Here is an 11,697-nt window from a genome sequence, read left to right on the forward strand (position 1 = left end):
GACATATTTTAGAGTGTAGATTCACTCATTTTGCTACGTTTGTAGTCACTTGTTGAAATCTCTAAAAGACTAATATTTAGTAACAGAAGGAGTATTTTTGAATTCGTTTCATACATGCATGGTTTGGAAAAATAGATGCACTACACTTATTGGATTGTTGTTGTGTTTGTGTGTTTGTGTGTGTGTGTGTGTGTGGTCATATGCTTGATACATACAAAGTTTTCTCACCTCCATATTGTCCATCTTTTAAATTTGAATTTGCATTGAAAAACTTACTAGGGATACCATGAAATTTGAAATCCACGTTGAGATCACTATATCACAAACTCACTCTAATTCAACCACTCGTCATAAATCAATTACCACGTTGAGATTAGTATTTGCAAGGAAAATACGGGCATTGTAATACACATAGATTCGTTCGGCAATTTAAAAGGTTCCTTTCATATTCTCGAATGGTAGGACCCAACGGTGTACCAGCCAGACCTTGTCTTGTGTTGATCCTAAAAAAATAATAAAAAAACTGGGCTCGTGTCTTTCTGGTGGCATGCGTGGTACGCACATTAGGCAACCCCGACCAGTCGAGCCTCCGCATATCGAGTCGAAATATCTGGCGGGTAGGATTCTTGTCCAAGGAAGTTCCCCTCATGTCCCCGGTCCATAATGACTACCGATGAACAACAGAGGGCTGCTTTAGTAACTAGACAACGTTACCTCGATCGCCGCTCGCCAAGGTCACCCGTCAACTGCATTGCCTACTACTACTACTACTACTACTACTACTACTACTACAGCAGCAGGATCAACACAGAATTGAGCCCGTTTGTTCGTGCCAAGTACTTGAGTTAATATATCAAGCAATGCACTGGTACGGAAGGATTATCCTTTTACTCTGCATATATAACTTGTCTGAAGTCTAAATAAGCAAAATGTTTGACCAAATCCTTTCTTAAGAAATACAATAGGACTGATGTATGGCTTGAAAAATTATTGCATGATGCAGGTTATGATATTGTTTCGAATCTTGGATCTTAAATTTTAGAAAATCCAAAAGTTACCATAAATTCTTGAAACTGAGCGTGGTCACGTGATATGGCACAAATATTACTTCGTAATTTTTTCTTCAATTTGAGACAAGTTGCTTATGACAAGTTGCACAAATGAAGAGCCAAGGTATTTGGAACAAAGACGTGTCATGTTATGGCGAACACTTTCACTATTGAAACCGCGGGTGTTTACGTGACGCCACGAGTCCCGCTTTTCATCGGCATGTGCCGTTCGAGCAAGAGTGTGAGTCGACGGGAGGCGTGCGAGCAGACTGCTGCGCCGGCTGACAGGGAGGCATGCGAGAAGACCGGTGTGCAGGCTTACCAGGAGGCGAGCCCTTTGACCAGGCTCCGCCACCCACCTTCGTCCCAACTGCTCCCACTTTTAATGTCGCCGGCGCCGCAGTTTAAAATCAACCACGCACTACCCGTTATCGCTACAATCTTCTCTCTTCCTCTCCGATTCTCCTGCGTCTACCTACAACCAGTTTGACCTAAACGTACGCCATGTCGCATCACGATGGTCTGCCCTTAGTCTTCCAGTTTGCTGAGAAAGACACCAAGCCGGAGTCTCAAGAACATAAGGCGCTTTGGGACTAGCTTGAATTGGCCTTGCGGGAAGACGTCGCGCCTGTCCCCGCTCACGTTCCGGCTCCCATCGCCCCGACTGCGCCAGCGCCCATCCCCGTGGCATTGATGGGCCGGGAGCCGCACATTGTCACCGAGCTTGATGCCATGGGGTTCCACGAGGTCCCTGCCAACTTTCACGCGCTCGTGCACCTGCCAGCACATGCGCCTGCGCGTGCACTGATGCGCACGCCCATGCCAGTGCCCGTACACCTGCCAGCGCATGCACTGACATACGCGCCCGTGCCGGTGCCCGTGCACACCAGTAAGTGAAGGTAAATAGTACTAAAAGTTATATTACATGTTATCCATTAAATAGGTTGTGGTAATATAAAAACATTATGTGAACAAAGGGGGTACAACAAACATTGTTGTTCTACGTATGTTGCCTATTGACGTGCGGCTTGAAGGCCCTGCTCGCATGTTCGATCCTCGTCCTTTATTTTTTAATTTGTATATGGGTCCAAATTTGTTTCATGACATGTGGGCCCCTTGGTGTATAGTTTGTAGCACTTTAATTTGTGGGTCAAAATTTGTTCCATTCCAAGTGGACAATCGGTGTGTAGTTTTGTAGCTTATTTATAATAATTAAAGAGAACAATAGAGTTTTTTGCAATAATACCATGGTGTGACGTTGAAGGCGAGAAAGGACGTGCGAGAGAGCGATGACCGAGTCAGAGAGAAATCAACTAGGGGAGTTGCGGGGGTTGCAACGGTGTTGGGAGTAGTTGTGGGACGAATGCTACGAAAATATAATCTAAACCGACCGGAATAAATGCCTATACAAATTAATCCAAGGTTGGAGTGCTCCTCGCAATGTAAATAGCTCCGGCTTTGCGAGGGATGAAGAGGTAGCTTCAATGTGTGGAAGATACGGCGTGAGAAAGCGAGGTCAATCGAGAGACATATAGATAGAGAGACAATGTGAGTGTGGTCCGACATTCATTGAACATATATATATATATGCTCTGGAGAGATATTGTCCGATTGAGCTTTTGGCAAGGGTGAAGGCTATTAGATAGAGCTTGAGAGATGATCCTGTCATAGACGTGTAGATATATTTTGTGCGTGGGAGGAAGCATGGTCAATCGATCACATAGGGTCGTCGTGTGATCGGAAGAGTGAGACGGGTTGGAGAGAGTGACCTAGATAGACAATGTGCGTGAGAGAGTATACAATGTGAATAGGTCAAATTGGGCTCAAACATGGTGATATATCGTTTTTGTCCGAGAAAGAGCGAGGTCAATCGAGAAGTACAAAGAGAGAGAGAGAGATAGAGAGATTGAGCGAGCGTGGCCCGCCATGAGGTCGAAAGAGTGGGGGCGGCTTGGATGGACTGACCTAGATAAATAATCTGCGTGAGAGAGTATAGAGTGTGTCGACCAAGGCCCGAACAGGGAGATATATCATTTGTGTGTGAAAGAAAACGAGGTTAAACGAGACTCGGATAAAGAGAGCGAGATTGAGCGAGTGTGGCCCGCCGTGCGGAAGAAAGAGTGAGACAGTCTCGAGGGAGTGACCTAGATAGACAACGTGCGTGCGTGCGCATGAGAGATTGGGGGGGGCTAGATAGGCAATGCATGTATTTAGCGTGAGAGTGTGCGAGGGAGAAGGAGAGAGAGAGAGAGCTCGACATGGGGTGCAATGACAGGTGTGTGAAGTAAATACATTTGGTAATAGAGTGGAAAAGGTCGGTTGTGTAGTTGAGAGAGTTAGAGATCGAAACATGGAGAGAAAGAATGAATGTGTATTGGAAACTGATAGCTTCCTAAGGTGGTTAGGAGAGGAACATTGACTGATACAGGAAGTATGTAGCGTGTGTGTGCGGGGGGGGGCTAAAAACAATATTTGAATGTAGATAGTATGAGACTTAATATCGATGTTTCAATTCGGTGTACATTGTAAGATTTGAACTGACGACCATGCATATGGGTAATTATTTCGAATTCGTGCTATACTAGGTTTCGAAAAGTTGACATTGACTCAATTTGTTGTGCTATTTTGTAGGTCATATGTTTGAATCCATCCAAAAGTTTTCTCACTACCATGGTGTTCATCATGTACATATGAATTTGTATTAAAAAGTAGCATGGATACAGTGAAATGCGAAATCTACGTTAGAATTGGAGATCGCTATGTGACACACACTCTAATTCAAATAACTAATTAGGTGACACACACTCTAATCCACGTTAGTGTGGATACCGTGGATACCATTTATTTTTTAATAACTCTTCATTAATTAATTTATAGTACCTCATTTGGAATGACTAATTATTTGCAAGGAAAACATGGGCATGGTAATACATATAGATTCATTTGCAAATGAAAGAATATTCGTTTGCATTCTCAAATCTCCTCTCAAATGTAGGCGCACCAGGCAGACCAGGGTCGTGTCATGGTGGTCGCGTGTGTCGTACGGTGGCTTAGCACCCAACCACCAACCCGGACGGATGCTTCGGTGCCTTAAGGCACCTACCTTTGTGTCCATGACATGTGGGCCCAACAGATGGCTGGCCCACATGTCAGTGACCCAAAGGCAGGTGCCTTTAAGGCACCGAAGCTGCGTCCCACCCACCCCCGTCCCTCCCTCCCCCCTCCCCCCCAAAAAAAGGATGACGACAAAATAAGTTCGCGCTTCCATGTTTTGGATTGAAATATCTGGCGGCCCCAATTCCAGCCCTGCAAAATCTCCCTTCTCCATCATCCCCTTCCGCGCCTAAATTACTCAAATCCCTAATTCGTCGCCAACCCAAGCAAAGTTCGAATCGCCCCTCGTCTCGTCTCTTTCCCCACCTCTGTGCTAGACGACGACGACGAACACGACGGTCACGCTTCACCACCGCACCGGAGCTACCTTATCTACGCCCTCGTCCACCACACCAGGTGGTCCACCGACAACGTAGGCCGCCGCAACCGACGTGCCTCAGAGACAGCGACTTCCACCGCATCAGGTGCGCTTCATCAACGGCGTCTCCCAGCTCACCGGGGATACTTCACCGAGCACATCATCGCACCTCCGCCCCTCGAGGCCACAGGGGCTTCACCGATGGTCTCGTCCACCGCATCATAGCGCTCCGCTGCCACTCAAGATCTGCATCTGTGCGCGGCCAGCCAACGCCAGCGCATCACCCTCAACGGCTCTAAAGTGACCCGCAGTCTAGCTAGGCGAGCATGCCCAAACACTGTCCTGAACTAGGTATCCACACATCACTCTCTTGTGCACTGTTCCGATGATGTTTGGATATCCTTTCACCGCTCTCTTAGCTTACACGCCTATGCAACTCTGACTTTAACGATTATTTCTTCTGGAGATATCATCTGAAACAAGAAAATCCATTTTTGAGCAAAGCATGATGGCGCTACGGGATCTGGTACACATCCTGCACACCCGTATAAGCTTGTAAGTATCTGTCCTCCGGTACAGTAGTAAGGTCGATTCCTCTTATTTGATCAACCATTCGCCGTGTCAAAAATGCAGAGGGGAATGCAAGGAGCACAAGGCCGGCACATCCAAGCAAGTGGTAACATGGACTTGTACATGGAACATCCCAAGCGCAAGCAGAGCTGCAGTGAGCCTGTAGAACGAGCTAGTGCAAGTCCCTGCATTTCATTTAATTCGTACCGGCATTCATGTATGATTTGTGTGCAGTGGCGGATCCATGAATTCAAGTTACCAGGGGAGAACATTTAACTTAAAAAATACAAAGGCACTTGCACTCCGGAAATCAACATAACTTGAGAAATGTGAAGCTATATGCACTTTGAAAACCAGCTAATGATCCAAAGTAGTTCAGATTATAAACACTAAATGATGGAAGCACCAAAAAACAAAAAATGCAACATGGTGTACAAGGACTAAAAACATGGTCTGTACCTGCTTGAATTATTCGTTCTCTGGCTAAAAATATCGAAGTGTAATTGCACCTATAGCCAGTGCGCAAACTGCATATCAATATATATATATATATATATATCCTGCACAAGTATGCCAATAGTTTCAAACAACATATTAGAAAAGTATTTATGCTACGTTGTCATGATATGGGGGCTTTCTAGTAGATGGCCTCGACGTTTCCTCAAGCCATGAAAATGCACTATAATTTGCTTGCCCTCAATGCCTGCAAATCTCTATGTCTCTCTCAACATAGCAGATCATCATTAGACACTAAATCCTTCAATGGGAGCTTGCAAAATGCTTGGCAGGTGCCTTTAAGGCACTGAAGCTGCATCCCACCCCCCCCCCCCCCCCCCCCCCCCCTCCCCCCCAAAAAAAGGATGACGACAAAATAAGTTCGCGCTTCCATGTTTCGGATTGAAATATCTGGCGGCCCCAATTCCAGCCCTGCAAAATCTCCCTTCTCCACCGTCCCCTTCCGCGCCTAGATTGCTCAAATCCCTAATTCGCTGCCAACCCAAGCAAAGTTCGAATCGCCCCTCGTATCGTCTCTTTCCTCACCTCTGTGCTGGACGACGACGACGAACACAACGGTCACGCTTCACCACCGCACCGGAGCTACCTCATCTACGCCCTCATCCACCACACAGGGTGGTCCACCGACAACGTCGGCCGCCGCAACCGACGTGCCTCAGAGACAGTGACTTCCACCGCATCAGGTGCGCTTCATCAACGGCGTCTCCCAGCTCACGGGGGCTACTTCACCGAGCACATCATCGCACCTCCGCCCCCTAGGCCGCTGGGGTTTCACCGACGGTCTCATCCACCGCATCATAGCGCTCCGCTGCCACTCAAAATCTACATCCGTGCGCGGCCAGCCAACGCCAGTGCATCACCCTCAACGGCTCTAAAGTGACCCGCACTCTAGCTAGGCGAGCATGCCCAAACACTGTCCTGAACTAGGTATCCACACATCACTTCCTTGTGCACTGTTCCGATGATGTTTGGATATCCTTTCACCGCTCTCTTAGCTTACACGCCTATGCAACTCTGACTTTAACGATTATTTCTTTTGAAGATATCATCTGAAATAAGCAAATCCATTTTTTAGCGAAGCATGACGGCGCTACGGGATCTGGTACACATCCTGCACACCCGTATAACCTTGTAAATATCTGTCCTCCGGTACAGTAGTAAGGTCGATTCCTCTTATTTGATCAACCATTCGCCGTGTCAAAAATGCAGAGGGGGATGCAAGGAGCACAAGGCCGGCACATCCAAGCAAGTGGTAACATGGACTTGTACATGGAACATCCCAAGCACAAGCAGAGCTGCAGTGAGCCTGTAGAATGAGCTAGTGCAAGTCCCTGCATTTCAGTTAATTCGTACCGGCATTCGTGTATGATTTGTGTGCAGTGGCGGATCCATGAATTCAAGTTACCAGGGGAGAACATTTGACTTAAAAATACGAAGGCACTTGCACTCCAGAAATCAACAAAACTTGAGATGTGAAGCTACATGCACTTTGAAAACCAGCTAATGATCCAAAGTAGTTCAGATTATAAACACTAAATGATGCAAGCACCAAAAAACAAAAAATGCAACATGATGTACAAGGACTACAAACATGGTTTGTACCTGCTTGAATTATTCGTTCTCTGGCTAAAAATAGCGAAGTGTAATTGCACCTATAGCCAGTGCGCAAACTGCATATCAATATATATAACCTGCACAAGTATGCCAATAGTTTCAAACAACATATTAGAAAAGTATTTATGCTACGTTGTCATGATATGGGGACTTTCTAGTAGATGGCCTCGACGTTTCCTCAAGCCATTAAAATGCACTATAATTTGCTTGCCCTCAATGCCTGCAAATCTCTATGTCTTTCTCAACATAGCAGATCATCATTAGACACTAAATCCTTCAATGGGAGCTTGCGAAATGCTTGCATTAGATCCCTCATTAGACACTACTAGCGGGTAGTGCGCGGCGGCACGCCGTGCCACATGAATTGATAAGCTATTAAGTTTCTTTGTAATGCTCGGTAACTCGTCCTAAGATTTGACTCATTGCAAAGTAGTTCATACAAGAAGATGGTACATCCAGTTGGTACATGCATAAGTGATGTAAATCATGTAGTGATAGTCATACTGGATGCAGAATTACCATGGTAAATGATGGAGAACTTGGATGGATATCTTATAGTGGAGTTAAGCTAGGATAGACAATAAGGCATCTTGAAAAGAGAGATTTTATTACATAAAACAAGAGATACATTTCATACAATGGTAACTACATTTCAATAGAAAAGACCAAATTTGCTGATTTGGTGATCTTTGATGATCCAGATCATTTTTATGACCACCTGCCAGATTAGTGCTGCAAAGAGCTTGTGCAAACTCATGTAATGACTAATAAAAATAAAACAACATTTTTTAAAATTAAATTTATTGTCATTTAATTCTCGAATTAAACATCAAATTTAATTAACACATCATAAAACCTGAATAAAATATCTCATTGGTTTAATTTGATGCAATAAATGACAATTTTACTCCATGGTATTTTCGGCAATTTATATATAAAACAGTGCAAAAACATAAAATGTACTTTTTTGGGCAAAGAACTTGAAATGTACTGGAAGACAGCAAAATGCCAGTAATATTTTAGTCCAAAATACCCACGGCAACCCCATTAGAGAGCCCAGTGCAGTAGCTAAAACCAGAAAAGTAGATCATTTATACTGGGCTGAGATAACTTGGGCCAGAGCCCATCGACATAAATGGCCCATTAACGCCTGAAGGCCTGCTCATTTTCTTATGTTGCGCTCGCTGGAGGATGATATTAGACAACAACATATAATTAGATTGACAACCACTGCGTTAGTAGTTTGAAACAATTATCACATGAGCATATATCTTGCAAACAGAATGTTCAATGATATGTTGATCCAATACTGGCACACACCTACGCGGATGTGCATATAGAACTGAAGAGGTAACTATCTGCATCTTTAATACAATAACTCAGAATACCTGCTAGCCAGGCAATTTCATCAGCTAGGTGCTCGTGCTCCTTCTGTCTGCATCGACATATACCGAAGCAGAATGTCAAAATGATGACATGATGCGAATCTTGTTTTCATGAAAACAATGCATGAGCAATTGTCATTTTCACTACCTCTGACAGATCACAACTACTAAATACAGTAAAAATTTACTTAATCCCCTTACGCTTCATTACCTTAGAACACCCCCTCAATAATGTGCATATGTACTTAATTAACACAAATTAGAATTTACACATCAGTTTTTTTACACAACTTTTATTTAAAAGCAAAGGGTGCATATACTCGCGCATTCTAGCTGGCATATTAGTTCTATGAATTTAGTGAACTAAGTTTCTTCTTGTTCGAAAACAGGTAATGCAAAAGTGGGGTAGTCCATATCTAGGGGAGATGTATGCAGAAATTAGAGAAGAGTCGCCACCAGGTCCGATACAAGTGGAATTACATGATCTGTTTGAAGATGATCATACATGCTTAAGGTACTACCATAGCTAGCAAAACAATGGCCTACTTATTTACAGTTCCTCCTAGCAGAAGTAAAACGACACACTTCAAAGTTTTTTGCTTCAGATATTCCTTGAGCTCCTCTAAGCCTAGGTAGACAGCAGAGAGGCCACATTCATTATTGTTTACCCCTTGCTTCAGCAGCACTGAATCTGTTTCAAGGCCAATGGCTCTCACTCCTTTATCAATTCCTAGCTAGGCACCCTGTATAACAGCCTGATCTCGGCATGTAAGGGGTTAATAACATTCTCCAATCTCCCTAGTCCACATACTTTTACCTCTCCTTTATGATTCCTGATGACTGCACCCCAACCACCGGTGTTTGGTTCAGGGTGGAAAGCGCCATCAATATTAATCTTCAGTTCATTCTCCATGGGAGGGAGCCATCTGATGTGTACCCTCTCCAGTTTGTTCTGTAGGTTGTTTTAAATCTTACATCAAATGTCAGCCAAAGAATGTTCGTTTTAGTTATCCTCTAATAAACCTGTGAGAGCATATTAATTCAATTAGTACCTAATAAACTGGTGGGCGCATATTAATTTAATTAGCACCTCAATTCATCTAGTTGTTCAATGAGATTAAAATAGTTGATTTGATCAGCTAGGGAGAGGAGCTAACTGTCATCAAAATAACCCATATATTTGACGAAATCACTACTGATTTGTTTTCATATAAATTGATTAGCCCAGATGATGTATTTATGCAAAACTTAAGAGAGGTCTAGGGCTGGGCAACATTCATCAAGCACCAGAGTCCATCAGCCTAGGAAGATACATGAGCTTCCATCAAAAGGCTTGAAACCTGCAAAGTAATGTACAATGAAGCTCTATCTCATGCATAAGCTTTGTCAGTGTCAATACAAAAAACATTATTTACATACTTCCTACCATTATATCAAGAATAAAGAATGTACCCATGCACTCCCATGTTCTTCACTGTCCGAGGTTTTTCAAGTGCATGAATATTGGCTGCAATGTTCACAAGCGATAGTTCAGACGATTGGCAATGCTATATCTGAAAAATTATAGGTAATTATTGGAGAAGCTTGCAGAAGGAAATGAACTTATAGAAACAGAGAGCAGATCCATTGTCATTTGGGATCAATAAAATTTTATTTCTTGTTCCATTACTGGTTTGCAATTAAGAGTCTTCATTTTTCACTTCGCAAAACGACTCATATTGGAATACCATACCCAAATTTATTTTCTTGCATCCATGGCTCTAGAACTCTTGCATACAAACCGAATAAACACAAGTAAAAGTTAAAGGGAAAGAAATCCATACACGAAATCTACTGAACTTGAAGAACTCATGAAAATTTATTTTCGAAATTCAGGCAGAGCAGGCACAAACCAGTGTACATGGCTGCCATCTGCCCCGTTGACGCCTGCTTGCACCGGCAGGCACCGAGAGGGCACGCTGGCGGCTACAGGCCACTGAGGCTCACCATGAGACTGAACATGTCCAATGAGGCAAGGACTGCACATAGGCATACATAAAAACTGAACTGATACATAATGCAAACACTTGTAATTAATTAAGTCAATTAATTGTCAGTTCTTACCACTCGTGCCCACTGCAAAATTCTGTCCTACAAAATAAATCCCATATACTAAAAAATAAACAACATGAGATCAACCTTTTCTTGACAGTAAGAAACAACAAAATCATCAGACTAATCAAACTTATCCCAATCAACAAATTTTACTGAAACCACATGGAAACCTTGGAATTTTCAGAAACAAATTAGTCACACCACTCATCCATCCCGGAAACTGTGTAGATCGAAAACTTTAAGCAGGAGTCTGCACCCAACCATGAATCTCACAGCACATCATTCAAAGAACACGACAGATTTGGATGGATAATATGGGGATTTAGCCTCACTTGTGGGAGCAGCGTGTCATGCGATTGGAGTGAAGTACTTCTCGGATATAGGTTACCTCCGTGACATCCAAGATGAACCGGACCTCGAGCAGCCAGATCGCCCCCTGCCGTGACGACCAGATGCCCGTGGTCGCCTCCAACCGCTCCCGCCGCCGCCGCCAAGCCAACGCCTCCTTCGGCCGCTGCACCATGCCCGCTCCTCCCCACATCCATCTCGCACCTCTCCATCATTGAGGAGGGGAGATGGGGAACTGGGGCGCCTCCCACGACTCGGCAACGACCCTAGCCTAGCCAAAGAGACAACTCCCTCCGGCGACGACCTGGGGGGAGGTCTCCGATGATGAGGGTCACCGGCGACCTGGGCGGGCGCATCCGCAAAGAAGAGAAAAGGGGATGGGGATGCAATACGACCGGAGCGGGCACTGAGAGAGAGAGATGAGGCGAGAGTCCATCTGATGCCCATTTATATCGGGAAAGGGCGGCGTAGCGGTGTCACGGGATTTGACTCGAGGTTTCCACAGCGACAAGAAAAATATGTACAGAATGGCAGGGCAGGACACGTACAGCCCAGAAGGCCCGGTCAAAATGCAAATCGCTTAAGAAAACACACGTGGAAAACGCTACAGCCTCGAGAAGGCTCTACCATGCGTCACATGCGTCAAGTA

General features: G+C 44.4%; 1 long non-coding RNA gene across 1 annotated transcript; it reads right to left on the reverse strand.

The window, feature by feature from the left end:
• Positions 1-9,023: 9,023 nt before the first annotated feature.
• Positions 9,024-10,114, reverse strand: LOC125522137. The gene is made up of 2 exons (XR_007289637.1): positions 10,033-10,114; positions 9,024-9,946 (listed from the first exon to the last, which is right to left on the reverse strand). It is a non-coding gene; the product is annotated as an uncharacterized LOC125522137 (long non-coding RNA).
• Between the last annotated feature and the right edge of the window lie 1,583 nt (positions 10,115-11,697).

The sequence above is a fragment of the Triticum urartu genome, chromosome 7, assembly GCF_003073215.2.
Source record: "Triticum urartu cultivar G1812 chromosome 7, Tu2.1, whole genome shotgun sequence".
Classification (NCBI taxonomy): domain Eukaryota; kingdom Viridiplantae; phylum Streptophyta; class Magnoliopsida; order Poales; family Poaceae; genus Triticum; species Triticum urartu.